Source organism: Mixophyes fleayi, chromosome 10 (assembly GCF_038048845.1).
Source record: "Mixophyes fleayi isolate aMixFle1 chromosome 10, aMixFle1.hap1, whole genome shotgun sequence".
NCBI lineage: Eukaryota > Metazoa > Chordata > Amphibia > Anura > Limnodynastidae > Mixophyes > Mixophyes fleayi.
This window is the reverse complement of record NC_134411.1, coordinates 102,614,423-102,627,740: the sequence shown is the minus strand read 5'-3', so window position 1 is coordinate 102,627,740 and position 13,318 is coordinate 102,614,423. Positions and strand designations below refer to the sequence as shown.

The window sequence follows — 13,318 nt, the reverse complement described above, 5'->3', positions numbered from 1 at the left end:
GATGCAGAAATTCATGTTTACGGGCTGATCTAAGCGAGAAGTAAGTGGGCAAATTCTGGACATTTAGCGCACAGGGCAAATGCTGGATTTCTGTTGGTTCCACCGAGGTCTGTCCGCCGATTGATGATGACCACACACATAGGACGACTACGGTCATCTTTCAACACTGCTTTTAGCAGTTCCAAGGATTGTGAAGTGGCTCAGTAGTCACATTTGCGCACACAGTCATTGCTGGTACATATCTTTTGCTGTTTGTAAATACTCCTTTCTGTCCATTGTAAATAAAACCACTTGCGTATACAAACAGCCCTATATAAACGTGTAGCTTAAGTTACTCTATAGAAATAAATTATTATTATTTTTGCACCGGACAAGCTTGTGTGACAGTCTCCAAAATACCTGCAGCACATGAATGTGCACCAATGAATGACGATATCACTACAGAAAATAAGTAGTAAATATAGAAAATAAACTCATAACCGTATCTCTCACTAGAGACATTTCTGCACTGAAAGTGAACAAACTTTGTAGCCGTTCCTTGGTAACAATATTTGCACTAGAATAATCCACAATCACAGTCTCATCGAACATTAGATGGAGTAGATGGCAATCTACATTTAATGGGATTATGGTATTCTCTCCCTGGCACATGTTGCTAATGAAATAAACTCTAAGAAAAGTTCAAGGGTGCAATGTGAGGTCACCCAGTGTCATCATGTGTTTCAGATTTAGGACCCTCACAACTGTTGCAGCTTCCAAGCCCCATCCTCTCCTTTCCCTGAGTCAATTAGGATCCTCCATGTGTCACACACATTCCTGGCATTATTAATGTCACCTCCTCCGCCGCCCGGGGGCAGCTCAAGCAGAGGTGATGTGCAGTACACTGCTCCGTTACCCAGCCGCTAACCCGTTATACAAATAAGGAATCAAAGAGCGCCTGTTATAATAAACACGTGTTAAGAATCTAAAAAAAAATCTGTCTGTGTGAAAACACAATGTCAGTAGCATTAACGGAAGACGTTATGTGCTGGTCATTGTACTAAGGGTCAGACTGGGCACCTCTAAAGATATTTCTGGCCCGCTGTACAGCTAGGTGCATTTGTAGTTTGGGTTGGCCTGGGGTGAACCGTTAGTTGGGTACCTGTGCAAAACCACAGTGTTTTTTTGTTGTTTTTTTTTTGGGGGGGGGGGGGGTGTTTCCTGAATGACCGTCAGTGAGTGAAAATAAGTATTTTAATATATTTCCTGATAATTTGGCCACTGGGTGGTGCTGTATCTTACTTAACACTATGACTTAACACTGTATCTTGCAGCAGTGTTAAGCTATAGCTTGTACAATTAGCTGGCTAGTTTCTATAGTAATGGAAATGCTCTATACAGGTTGCAGATGAGTGAGTTTATACATAGGGGCGGGGCCAGTGACATCACAGTATAACACGTGCCGTGCTTTGCATTATACCTTTTTGCCCTGTCTCAGATCTCAGTAGGACAGTATCCTAAAGACGAGGATATGGTGCGGGTTTCCTGCCAATGTCCTAAAACACACTGGTAGGTTAATTCGGCTGAAATTAACCCGTGTGTGGTAGAGAATTAGACTGTAAGCACAACTGGTGTCGAGGCTGGAGTAACTACAGTTTCTCTGTACAGTGCTGTGTAATAGGCTTAGAAATAGCGTCTTTATATTTAAATTACCCCAAACTGTGCCCCCAGAAGTTAGGTTTAAGAGAATGTGTCCCTGAACCACTGACCCTAATGGGATCATCATCCATTACAATATATAGAAACTCACCCTATATCCCCCACCTCAGTTCCCATGAGCATCCATCAAGCCCCCAACTCCATTAATCAATACGCATAAGATGGATTTTCGTGAGCTAATCTGAGGGCGCTTTTAGCTAGAAAGGGAATGAGGGGGTAATCATCTAATCAAAACGGAGCAACCCGAGACCCTGGTTGAAGCAATTAAATCCTTCTGCAAAAATTCACTCACTAATTATCCTTCATGCCGTTGTGGCAGCTTCCAAGGGTCCATCTGAACTTTGTTCAACAAGAAAAAAAATGACTTTTTGGTGCAATGAATCACATTAATATCAGCCAATCCTATTCATGTCTCTATTCCGACAGCCATTGTACAAAGCATCACTAATCAGACAGAAATTAGAGACATAGATATTTCATATTCACCGAATTGGCAGAAAAAGAAGGTTTTTATTACTTAATAATCTGACGGAATCTTCTTTCTTCTTCCTGTCTATCTAATTCCCAGAAACTCCCAAATCATAGAAATACAGAAGATCCTTCGTCACATCGCTTCTCTGTACATATGGGCAAAGATTTGCTGTTTTATTTTTCATTGATTTCAGTCTGAAAACGTTGATGGATTTCTATTGCCAAAATGTCCTATGTGATATGCAGAATTATCAATGTTAATGTAAATTATTAGACAAAATTAAATAAATGAGAAATAGTTTTAACATTTTATATTATTTGATAGCAAAAGATATTTCTATAACTTCACAATAGAATACTGTGCAGCATAGCAAGTGTTTTTTCACAGTTTTATGGTTATTTAATAATCATTTCTTTTTAATTTGCTGCATCGCCGTAATAGTTCTGTCAGCGTCACAATGTAATTTCAGGAAGTCAATTATGTCTGGCAAAGATTTTTAACTCTTCAAAACCTTTAATTTGATTTATATCATTACTACCAACTCGAAGCAAATAAACGTTTTATTATTATTTCTCTGTCAACAACAGATCTTTCTTACATAAATAAAGATGTTATTAGTGTGTACTGTACATACAATCTGTTTTTTACAGTCTCTAGAGCTATCACATGTACAGCTGAAAACAAGTGCACTTACGAGAAACCCAGGACTTGAGTCAGCCTGCATTGGCACGCCCAAATCATGCCCGACGGTACATGGCCTATGTTCATCTGCCCCTTTACACCCCTGTAGACTTATCCTTTGGGGGGCGGGGTGCCGTCATTATGACCCTGCTTCACTGTTAGCAGGTGTGGCCACACACTATGTACATATGCCTTGCGGCCGAGAGGTGGGCAGCGGCCCTACGATTGTGAATACACCACTAGCTGCAGGATGTAACTACCAGGGGATTGGCGGCTGAGGGAGCCCATATGAATGAGAATTGTTTAAAAAGAAAACAGTGAAATTGATCAAACAATTGAATTAATGAGAACAGGTAATACTAATAAATAAATACTGAAAACGAAACAGTGAAGTATATAAATCTATATAGCTAATGGATAAAAAAATAAATACATAGATATAAAGTGCAGGCTGGGAACTGGGACTATGAATCTCAGAACCCACTTAAGAAGCCACAGGTGGCGAAACGCGTTGTATTAGAAAGAAAACCACCATGTTATGTGACTGAACTAGGGGGCGGAAAAGGTGAGTTGAGGCACAAATACAGGTTAGGGTAAAACAAAAGAACACATAATTTTACAGGTAGAATACATTTATTTATCTTATACAGATGAGTTATGCACTGATGGCTGCAAAAATTAAACAAAAGCCTTCAACAAAAAACCTTTTCAGTTCCATTCCATCGATCCCCTTCCCAAACCTAACTCTCCGCACTCCACCAAATTATTTACTAGAAAGTAAACCCTAGCTCTGTATCAGGACCACATAATATAATATAATATAATACAATGTAATATATACTCACAAATGAAACAAAAATGACAGATAATGTAACAAACATGTTAAAAAAAAAAATGGTCCGGCCACTAACATGTAAACTACCTCTAGTCATTAGGACCGGATACCTACTGCTGTTAGATAGACGCCGGTGACACGGTATGACATGTAGCGGTATCCAGCGGTTGTACACAGCGGGCACTGCAAGCAAACAGAACAAGAAGGGTCCGCTCAACAACAGCTCTGCACCCGACTACGTGGCAAGTGGGCATAGGGTGAGTGGAATCAATCAGTTTCACCCCCCATACCCGTTTACAGACTGTTACTAACATTACGACGCGCTGGTAGAAGCGGTCGGTGAGGCGGGTGACGGCTCTTGGAACAGGGGACTGTAACTTTTAAAGAATCCTTATTGCAAGAATCCATGTCCAGATCCAAAAGTCCGCTTAGGGTCTTCCCATGTCCCACCCTCTTGAGGTTTAGAACAAGGTGTAAGTAACATCGGACTTGCTGCCTTAGATCATGTTTTTTTCTCACTTATATGCAAAGTGAGACCCTTATCTCCTTGGGGGGCCTAAGGTAGCGGCCTCCATTCCCTTACCCTTGAGCTGGCCCTGTGGACCTTACGGATGGTCAGACCATTTATAGAGCGTTCCGCAGGAAAAGCTGCCCGCTGCCAATAACTGTGAATTTGGGTCTGTTTCAGGCCCCCATATGGTAATACAGGTGTGTACACAATTAGCGCAGAGTACGATACAGTGTCGGCTGGTACACGGCCTTCCTGCGCACGGATCATTACACATGGAACATCGAGTCCACGCAGGGAACAGCTAATAGGAACACATGAAATTGTCATTCCTTGATCTGCAGATAATTCTGGCAGGTAAAGCATGGACGTGTGTGTGCCCTAAAACCTTCCCCCCGAGAGGTCTACAATAAAGTCTGAGATTTAAATTTCCACTTTTTTTTAAACTATTGGCTCCTAAGATCGCTGCCACGGGGACCGGACAGAGTGCTAAAAATAAGTACATTTTCCTTCAAAACTGGTCCATCTCCTCTAAGGCAAATGACCTTGTTTCCGCAAAAGTTGCACAGTCATAAATATGTGTAATAAAATAAACACAATATTGAATTAGTTACAGTGCGGAGAATATGTTCCATGCTCTTGGCTGATGAAAATATGTCTTTAGGAGGGTGCTGCCAAAAAACTAAATTTGGAAGAACTTTCATATGCACACGATGTGTTACAATGTATGAGCTGTGTGCCCCAGTAGGCAGAAGTGTACCGCCTCACAGAACAACAGCCCCGGGCGGTAAACTGTAGAGTTGTGGGTGCCAACTTCTGGAACACTTTCATGGTGGTCAGATTAATTAACGTTATGAGGCAACATCCAGTAGAACTACAAGCCCCCAAATACCCTACCTTCTTATTTCAACTTTTAGAACCAGTTTCAAATTTAAAAATAATTTCTTTAGTTTTATTTTTTTTAAGTTAAGCAAAATGTAACACTCTCACTATTGTGGAACTACAAGTATGAGCATGCCCTTCCAGCAAATTATTTCTTCTTAAGGTGTCGTCACTCTTTCTTAAGTTGCCTCAAACAGTCCTAGGATCTGGTTCCTCGAATGAGCTTTCCCGGTAAAATACAGGACAATCCTGAGAAACTAGAACATTTGGGAGCCCACCTTGTAACTAGCTTCGTGCAACGTGCCACCTGACCTGTGTGTACAATGCATATTGGAGTGGAGAAGTGTCTCGATCTTAAAACATTCTGGATCAAGGAGCAGGTCAATGAGAAACCTCAATTCTGTTTGAAAAATTGAATAATTTTGTGCAAAAGAATACATGTGCACCGTTTTATAAATCAGGGAATGCTACTAAATCTGCCTTATTTAAATAATCCTGCGAAACGCACCCTCATTCTTTGCATGTGGGCGCAAAGGTAGGCAAACGCAAATGACCAATCCATAGTCAGCAAGGAACAACCCGATATGCCCAACCCCTCCCATGATGCAGTGCAAAGCTTTGCATCGTCAGAGACGCCGCCATTGTGACCTGCAAATCTATGTGCTACCCGTAAAAACTAAGTGCAACACAGCGTTTGTGCTTTCAAATTTTTGCATGTTCATAACTAAGCCTTACATTTTTTTTTAACTAAGGCAAAGATGCCAAACTTTGTACGCTGTGCCAGTATTGTAAATAGATATCATGGAAAGTTCACGTCCATCCAAAGGTGACTGAAGTGCAGTGTGCAAAATGATTTGTGATATTGGATCAATTGTTTTATTTTGGAAAATCCATTCGCAAATATTTTATTACCATTTCAATTGGTAAAAAAATTGGTAAAGATATTTTTGTTCAAAGTTCCAGTTTTTTCAATGAGACCTTTACAAATGTATTTTGTTGTCCCAGTCGATCCTAACAGAGAGATTTGTAGAAACCGAAGATCCGGTGAAGTTTAGAACTCATCTGTTTGCCCCTTGCAGCTGCCTCTTCCGTCTTACCCTCTGTCACAAGCGTCATGCAGAAACCACGCACTGCCATGATGCCTTCATACGTGCAAAACATTATGTTTATTCTCTCAGCACCTGCACGAGAATATTCCATCCAATTCTTCCCACGTGAATAAATTAATCTTGGAAATACAGCAGGTGAAGCACAAGGACCAACAGATAGCTGGAATAAATCAGCACACAACCCATGGCTGTATTCACCCCAGGTTTCCTCTCTGCCCTCCGGCCCCCCTCGCCTTACCCTCCCCTACGTCTGGCCTCAGGATTGCTGCCTTTGCTGAAATAGTCAAACTTTCCCAGGAGCAGACTAATAACGTTAATGGAAGGGAGGACGGGAAAAAGGAAATGTTTCACTAACGTGGAGAATTTCTGGCCTGCGTTCTCTCTGAGGCCCGTTTGTCAGGGGGTCTGGGGGGGGAGGAAACTGGTGAATTTGTGAAATGTGAGCCTCCTGCAGCTGCAAAATTTGTACAAAATACTATATTGAAGAAGCCAGAAATGCAATACACAGAGATGTGGGGGGGTATCTAAAAGGGTTAATAGAGCACGTTACATTACATTAAACTATTATTACACGGTCATCTAGGCAACATTCTGTCAAATGTCTGACACATCTTTATGCCAAAAGTAAGAAAAAAAAACATTTACTGAATTGGCCCTGTCTGTCCGTCCTTCTGCACTCAATTCGCAGACCTCGACCACTTTTGTCACATGACTCATTTGTAAACTATGGAAAATAGGTAACCAACCATTTGGGTAAAATAGGTAAACATTTGCAGCACAGTGATGAATGTTACAGTGTTTGGAATCTAAACAAGACACATTTTTTCTGTCAGTCGAGTTGATTTAACTTCTCTGTCAAAGCAAAATTCCTAGCAAAGTGGTTGACAGGATAATTAAAATCTTCCGCCTAGGGCTCCATAGAAAGGTGGCATTTAAAAGTATAACTATTTTAGTTTTAAACATGAGCAAGGTTTGAAATTTGATTACACTGCACCGTAAACTAGAAATTTTGCAAAATCCCCAAAATTGCAAAACAGCTCAGACATGACCCAGAGAAGAATCGTCTGCCTGGAATGTGGAGGACACTAAAAATATCTTCTGAGTGGTTTCCGCGGTATAGAAAAAAAAGCTTGCTGCGCTGTAACGTAAATAAAAATCAGGATCACAATTTTTTTTCCCACAGTTACACAAAAGCTTCCAGTCTGGTTGAACAGGACAATATATTTTTAGAGGTGTTGCACTAGGGTTTGAGCTACTATTGTTTGCATTTTTCTCTGGGAATAAGTTAGTGACGTTGCAGAGACAGAACAACCTGCAGAAAATCAGTTACAGGACCGTCTGCTAGATCAGAAAGAGCCGCAATCGTGTGGACGTGGAAATGGATGTGTGGATGGGCTCTGAGCACTGGGCCGTGTCCCCTTACACCTGTTCCTGATTCCCCGCTCCCAACACTCAAATATAAGCTCTGAGAATATACAATGTTACTTCTACAAACACCATCATGTAAACAGCAAAAGTACGTTTCTGTGGAATCATAAGGTTTATTTATGACCAGATATTTATATAACACCAATCACATTACTCAGCACTGTACAGGGAATCTGTAATAGTTTACATCAGTCACTGCCCCATTGGAGCTCACAATCTAAATTGTCTTCATTTTTCTCAACAGACGATTCACTAGTATGTTTCTGGAAGGAAACCAGAGCACCCAGAGGAGACCACGGGGTGAACATACAACCGCCACACTGTTAGGACCCCGGTTGGAATCGATCTCATGACCCCAGCGCTGCGAGGCAGCATTGCTAACTACCGCGACACACTGAGGTTTGAGCATTTATTGGCAACTTCCCGTCATTGATATTGATTCCTGGATGGAATTATCTTAACACCAACGATTGGAGTTTTTATTGACAATGTTTGAATCTGCTGATGTAACTTCCTCTACTAACTCATTTCCTGTTCCATGTTACAGTAACGTGTGATATACCAGTAACTTAATAACAAACATGTATCAGACAGAGTTTCCATATAACTTCTGGCTAAATATATAAACATGCCAAAAGAATATGGTCTTGTCTTAGAATATAGTGTAATTCTTTCTCCTTAATACTATATTTACTCTATCATTCCATATTTGCTGCCGCTAACCTTTCAGTACAGATTCTTTCATTTTATACTTGTTGAAGGACGTCTCTTCTTCTAATGGGAGTACAGCTGTTTATCTCCACCGGAGAATAAGAAAAAAGAGACTAGAGAAATCAAAGATGAAAAGCAGAATTTAGTAGTTATGTTAATGCATTATGTTATGAAATGCTTACCCACCATGTGTCTCCCCCAGGGAAAAAGTGAGAGGATGCAAATATTACGTCGGCTCCCCGGTGATACAATTCTTTCCGTATCTCATTCATATTCAACACGTATCCTCTAGATCTCAGCACAGTCACCGAGATATAAAAGAGCATTTATTTCCCAGAATAATTATCAGCGCCAGAGACGCCGTGAGACGGGTCCCTTTGAACAGAGGTGTGAGGAGGCGCTGTCCATGTAATTTAGACATTTCTTATCTTGGCTTCATTTCAAACCCACTCTCTGCCCCCCTGCGGATCTTTGGACTTTTAATTTTCATGTATTCGTTCGTTTGATACTTTCCCTTGTTGGTCCGGTTCCATTACTAACACCCAACATCAGCAGGGACCTCTGTTCTCCCCCTCTTAGTGCATAAAGGTCTATTATTGTCTGAGCTCCTTTTATTTTATGCTAGAGAGATATCATTTCTGTGCTTCCATTACTTTGCAGATGGGGAAAACGATAGGAAATAGACGTTAATGTGTAGCCGCTAACCAGAGGTGAAAGTGGCAGACTAACCAAGGTCACATGCCGTATGCTGTCACATTACCTGGGCACATGGTGGAGCGCCAACGCTAGAGCCAAGAACCAGACTACTAATAAGAGTAAATAAACATTGAGGATAAAATCACAGGCACTGGTGATTACTGCATTATGATGGTGTTGACGAGGGGGTGGAGACTCCCCACATTCGCACCGGGGCCCTTGGGGCTCTATTTATGTAACTGTCACTACCTGCAAAAAGTTCAGGCAGCCATATTTTAGGCTAATTGAATGGATGAAAATACAGCCCATCGATTCATTATTATAAGTTACCTTATAAATGTAGGAGGTTTCAGGCATGGGTGCAGAGGTGGAGTAGTTAGATGGCAAAGGCAAGATATACGTTTTCCACCGCCACATCGCTTTTTGTCCTTTGTTAAATGTATTTAAGGTTGTAGGGAGCAGACAGCTCATCTGTGAATTATGAGTTCCATTGTTTTACGATTCTTCACGGGGTAACTATAACTCCTGTCCTGCGCTTATCATGGAAGCGGACACTGAAGTGGCAATAATGACAGACCGAGGCTATTTGGGGGTAAACACAAATTACGGATGGTGTTTATGTCCCTGCTGAATGATTGCTGCCGAGCGGACTTCTCCCTGTAACTCACTTCATCTCTCGGCACGCTCTATTTTTAAACAATTATTTTTCCCCCAGGGCGTCTTTTATTGCCAGAAAATGTGCGCTCTGTGGCACAATCACAGAATGGACCATTTTCCTGCTTAATACAAATACAACTGCCGGAGAAATTACCCTTCGTTTTCTTTTTTTAAGTTCCTGATTTGCGTCTCTCGAGCTTCCAGGTTCCACAAAGGCTGGTGACAGTTTTATCTTCCTGTGTTTGGGTCAGAGAAGCTGACAACGGTAACGGACAGATTGCTGGAGATTTCTTATATTGATTCATTCATCGCTGAACTTTTTTCAGACATTTATCTGACAATTCATGGCCAGAACATTACTGACAAGAGGTTCGCAAATCAAATATCAACAAAATTAATTGACCTTTAAAGATTTTATTAAATTAAGTTAATTTGTCTTTTATGAAAGAACAAAATTACCTTTTTCAATATTTAAGGGCTCCCGTATCTTTAGAGCGGAATAAAATTGACATTGTGAGTCTGATTCCTTAAGACAGGCAAAACAAAAATATTGTGCATTTCTTTTAAAAAAAGCATGTAAATCAGGTATACACACATCCATATTAAACAATAAGAGGATGTAAGAGATACATCTGTTGTTGAATACAGGTTTAGGTCCGCTCCACTATATACAGTACACTGCAGTCTTCACAAGAAAATATTTATCAGGATGCTATGAATGTTGACTGCACATAAAATACATTGTTACAGCTGCTCCTGACTGCAAACACATGTTCTAGCTGTATACACAGCCGTCATCACTAGTAATCAGCACTTACACCTGACCTGTAGCCGCTGCAAGTGATATGACACTAATGCATGTACCTGAGCGATGCCCAAAGCTCGAATCGGATGCTGCTGATTGCGCTCCAGGTTTGTCACGCCCTGACTGTACAATGACTATGTGCATACGGTCGGAGAGGAGTTGCTGTGTTCAGTGGTGTATGGTCCGGTTCTGGACATGTGTATAGTGATTTTATGCAAAATATGCTACGTATGGGCATTTACGTTACGTAATGACTCAGGCTCTGTTTGTGTATGTAGCTCAGTGTAAGCTACTGTCCTCTGATATCATTCACTTCAGGCTCTGAGGGGTTCCTTCAACAGTCACTAAAAGGCACCAATAACTGACTTATAGCTGAACTGATATGGGTGAAAACACCCTGAAGAGCTGCAATGAAAACCTGCTGTTCGGTGCAACTTTGTGAAATCGCCTTTTAGCTGAAAGAATTTTGCAGTTGTACGGCATAGTTAAGGGGTCATGTGTGTGTACCAGTGTATCTTATTAGGAAAAACATTGTGCAGAGAAGGATTTATTATTAAAAATAACTTAGTTGCACAGAACTGCAGATTCTCCATGCAGAGCCTCAGGGTAAATATAATACAGATATACAGATAAAATCAGCATTACGCGGAATCATTACAGGGGTGGTTCACAGATGCTTGTCTTTAGTTATAACAGGTGCTCAGCTTTTGAACATATGAGCATGGGTGACGGGTTAACACGATTTATAAACGGGGGGGGGGGGGTCACCTGCTTGGTTTTGTAACAACGCAAAATAAAAAAAAACAACAACAAACCTTATTTTACAGAAATGTTTGGAAATATCAGATTTTTCAATTGGCAGCAATTACAACCAATGTCAACATTTTGATAATGACTAAACTGTTTATTTATAATGAATTGTGAGTTTTTATTTTTAAAAATGGGGAAAAATACATGACTAAGTCTGTGGTACATTTGACACTGTACTGTTGTTTCACTTGCACATACCTGCAGATGGTAGTGCAGGCAGGAACAGACTCCAGGCAGGGACAGAGCCCCAGGCAGGGACAGACTCCAGGCAGGGACAGAGCCCCAGGCAGGGACAGACTCCAGGCAGGGACAGAGCCCCAGGCAGGGACAGAGCCCCAGGCAGGGACAGAGCCCCAGGCAGGAACAGAGCCCCAGGCAGGAACAGAGCCCCAGGCAGGGACAGAGCCCAAGCAGGGACAGACTCCAGGCAGGGACAGAGCCCCAGGCAGGGACAGACTCCAGGCAGGGACAGAGCCCCAGGCAGGGACAGACTCCAGGCAGGAACAGAGCCCCAGGCAGGAACAGAGCCCCAGGCAGGAACAGAGCCCCAGGCAGGAACAGAGCCCCAGGCAGGGACAGAGCCTAAGCAGGGACAGACTCCCCCTCAGGCCTCTTCTCTCCCCCATGTTCCTCTGTGAGGGAGCCGAGTAGCTGCTATGCTCAGGTCTCTCCAGCTGTCACGTGACCACTTCAGAGCCAATCGGAGCCAGAGCCGCCATGTGACCCTACTCCAATCAGCAGCCTCAGTGGCTCCGGCACTCACGTGACTACTTCAGAGCCAATCAAGCCAGAGCTGCCATGTGATCTTACTCCAATCCGCAGCCTCAGTGCCTCCTGCTGCATTGTGGGAGATGTAGTTTATTGTGTCTCCGCCTAATAATCAGCTGAGGCTGCAGCCGCGGGGGAAGAGCAGACAGGAACGGGTAAGACACGTACAGAACATCAGCCTGTGGTCCCATCACTACAGCATGTAGGGGGCGGGGTTCTAGACCACAGGACCCTCCCCCTAAGTGCGCTCCTGGTTAGCATGACAAGATGGCCGCTGCTGTAGAGGGATAGGATGATGTCTGTATGGATAGGAAGATCAGGTGCGGCCAGCTCGGTATTCTGAGGTAAAAATATATTTTCTAGTAGAGTAACAACCGCTATTGTGTAGGGTGGGCGACTGCGGGGCCCAAAGGTGAGGGGGGCTGATGTTTCCCACAGGAACGCCTCAGAGTCATTGAGGAACGTAAATGGCGACATATTGCGTATTTTGTGGAAAATCGCTCTGCACCTGCCCAGAACCAGGCGATACGGCAGTGAGCGCATCGAGTGCAAATGACTCTTAGGGGGGAATTCAGTTGTCAGCGAGTTGTTGTTTTTTTGTTTTTTTTTACCACGTTAAGTCATTTTAACGCTGTTTTTTATAATTTTTGAGCGGGTTAACTTTACCCGCAATTCTATACCATTTTTAACACTTAGTTTTTCCTCATGAAACGGTCCTCTCGTGCTCCAGTACAAGGTCTATTGAAAGTATAGGGTGTGCGAGAGGCAGCCGCGTTAAAAGCTATTTAATTGTTTTTGTAACGTGGCGCGTTAAACAGGCCAATATGCTGTTTTATCTCGCACCTCTTTGGGGTGTGTTAAAAATAAAAAACCTCTGAAAAGTATTTGAAATCATGTAATAATGTAAAAAGTTATAATGAAATAAAATAAACATAAAAAAAAATCACAAATTAATAATATTTATGTATGTTTTTAGTACAAATATTCTATGGTAAAAAAATAGTTCAATTAAAAAATGTGCTAAAGAAAGTACTGTAGATTACATTACACATTGATAATATCTACATTAATGTATGGAAATGTATGCAAAACCTTTTTTTTGTGTTATACATGACCGCGTTAAAACTCCCCTTCACTCCCCTAAAAACTCGCAAACGCAATATTTAACGCGCGGGGGCAGCGTTCCCTCTTTTTCAATTGAATTGCACAAGTTTTCGCGCTGCTCCAACTCAAAACAGTCGGTATTGCAATTAAAAAC

At 42.0% G+C, this 13,318-nt stretch overlaps 1 protein-coding gene across 1 annotated transcript in view; it reads right to left on the bottom strand.

Annotated features, from left to right (window-relative positions):
* The window catches only part of ZDHHC7 (zDHHC palmitoyltransferase 7), a 165,727-nt gene extending 153,798 nt beyond the window's left edge, over positions 1-11,929 (bottom strand). The window contains exon 1 of the mRNA XM_075189355.1: positions 11,491-11,929. The gene's annotated coding sequence lies outside the window, so the exon portion shown is untranslated. The remainder of the gene's footprint in view (positions 1-11,490) is intronic.
* Positions 11,930-13,318: the final 1,389 nt, after the last annotated feature.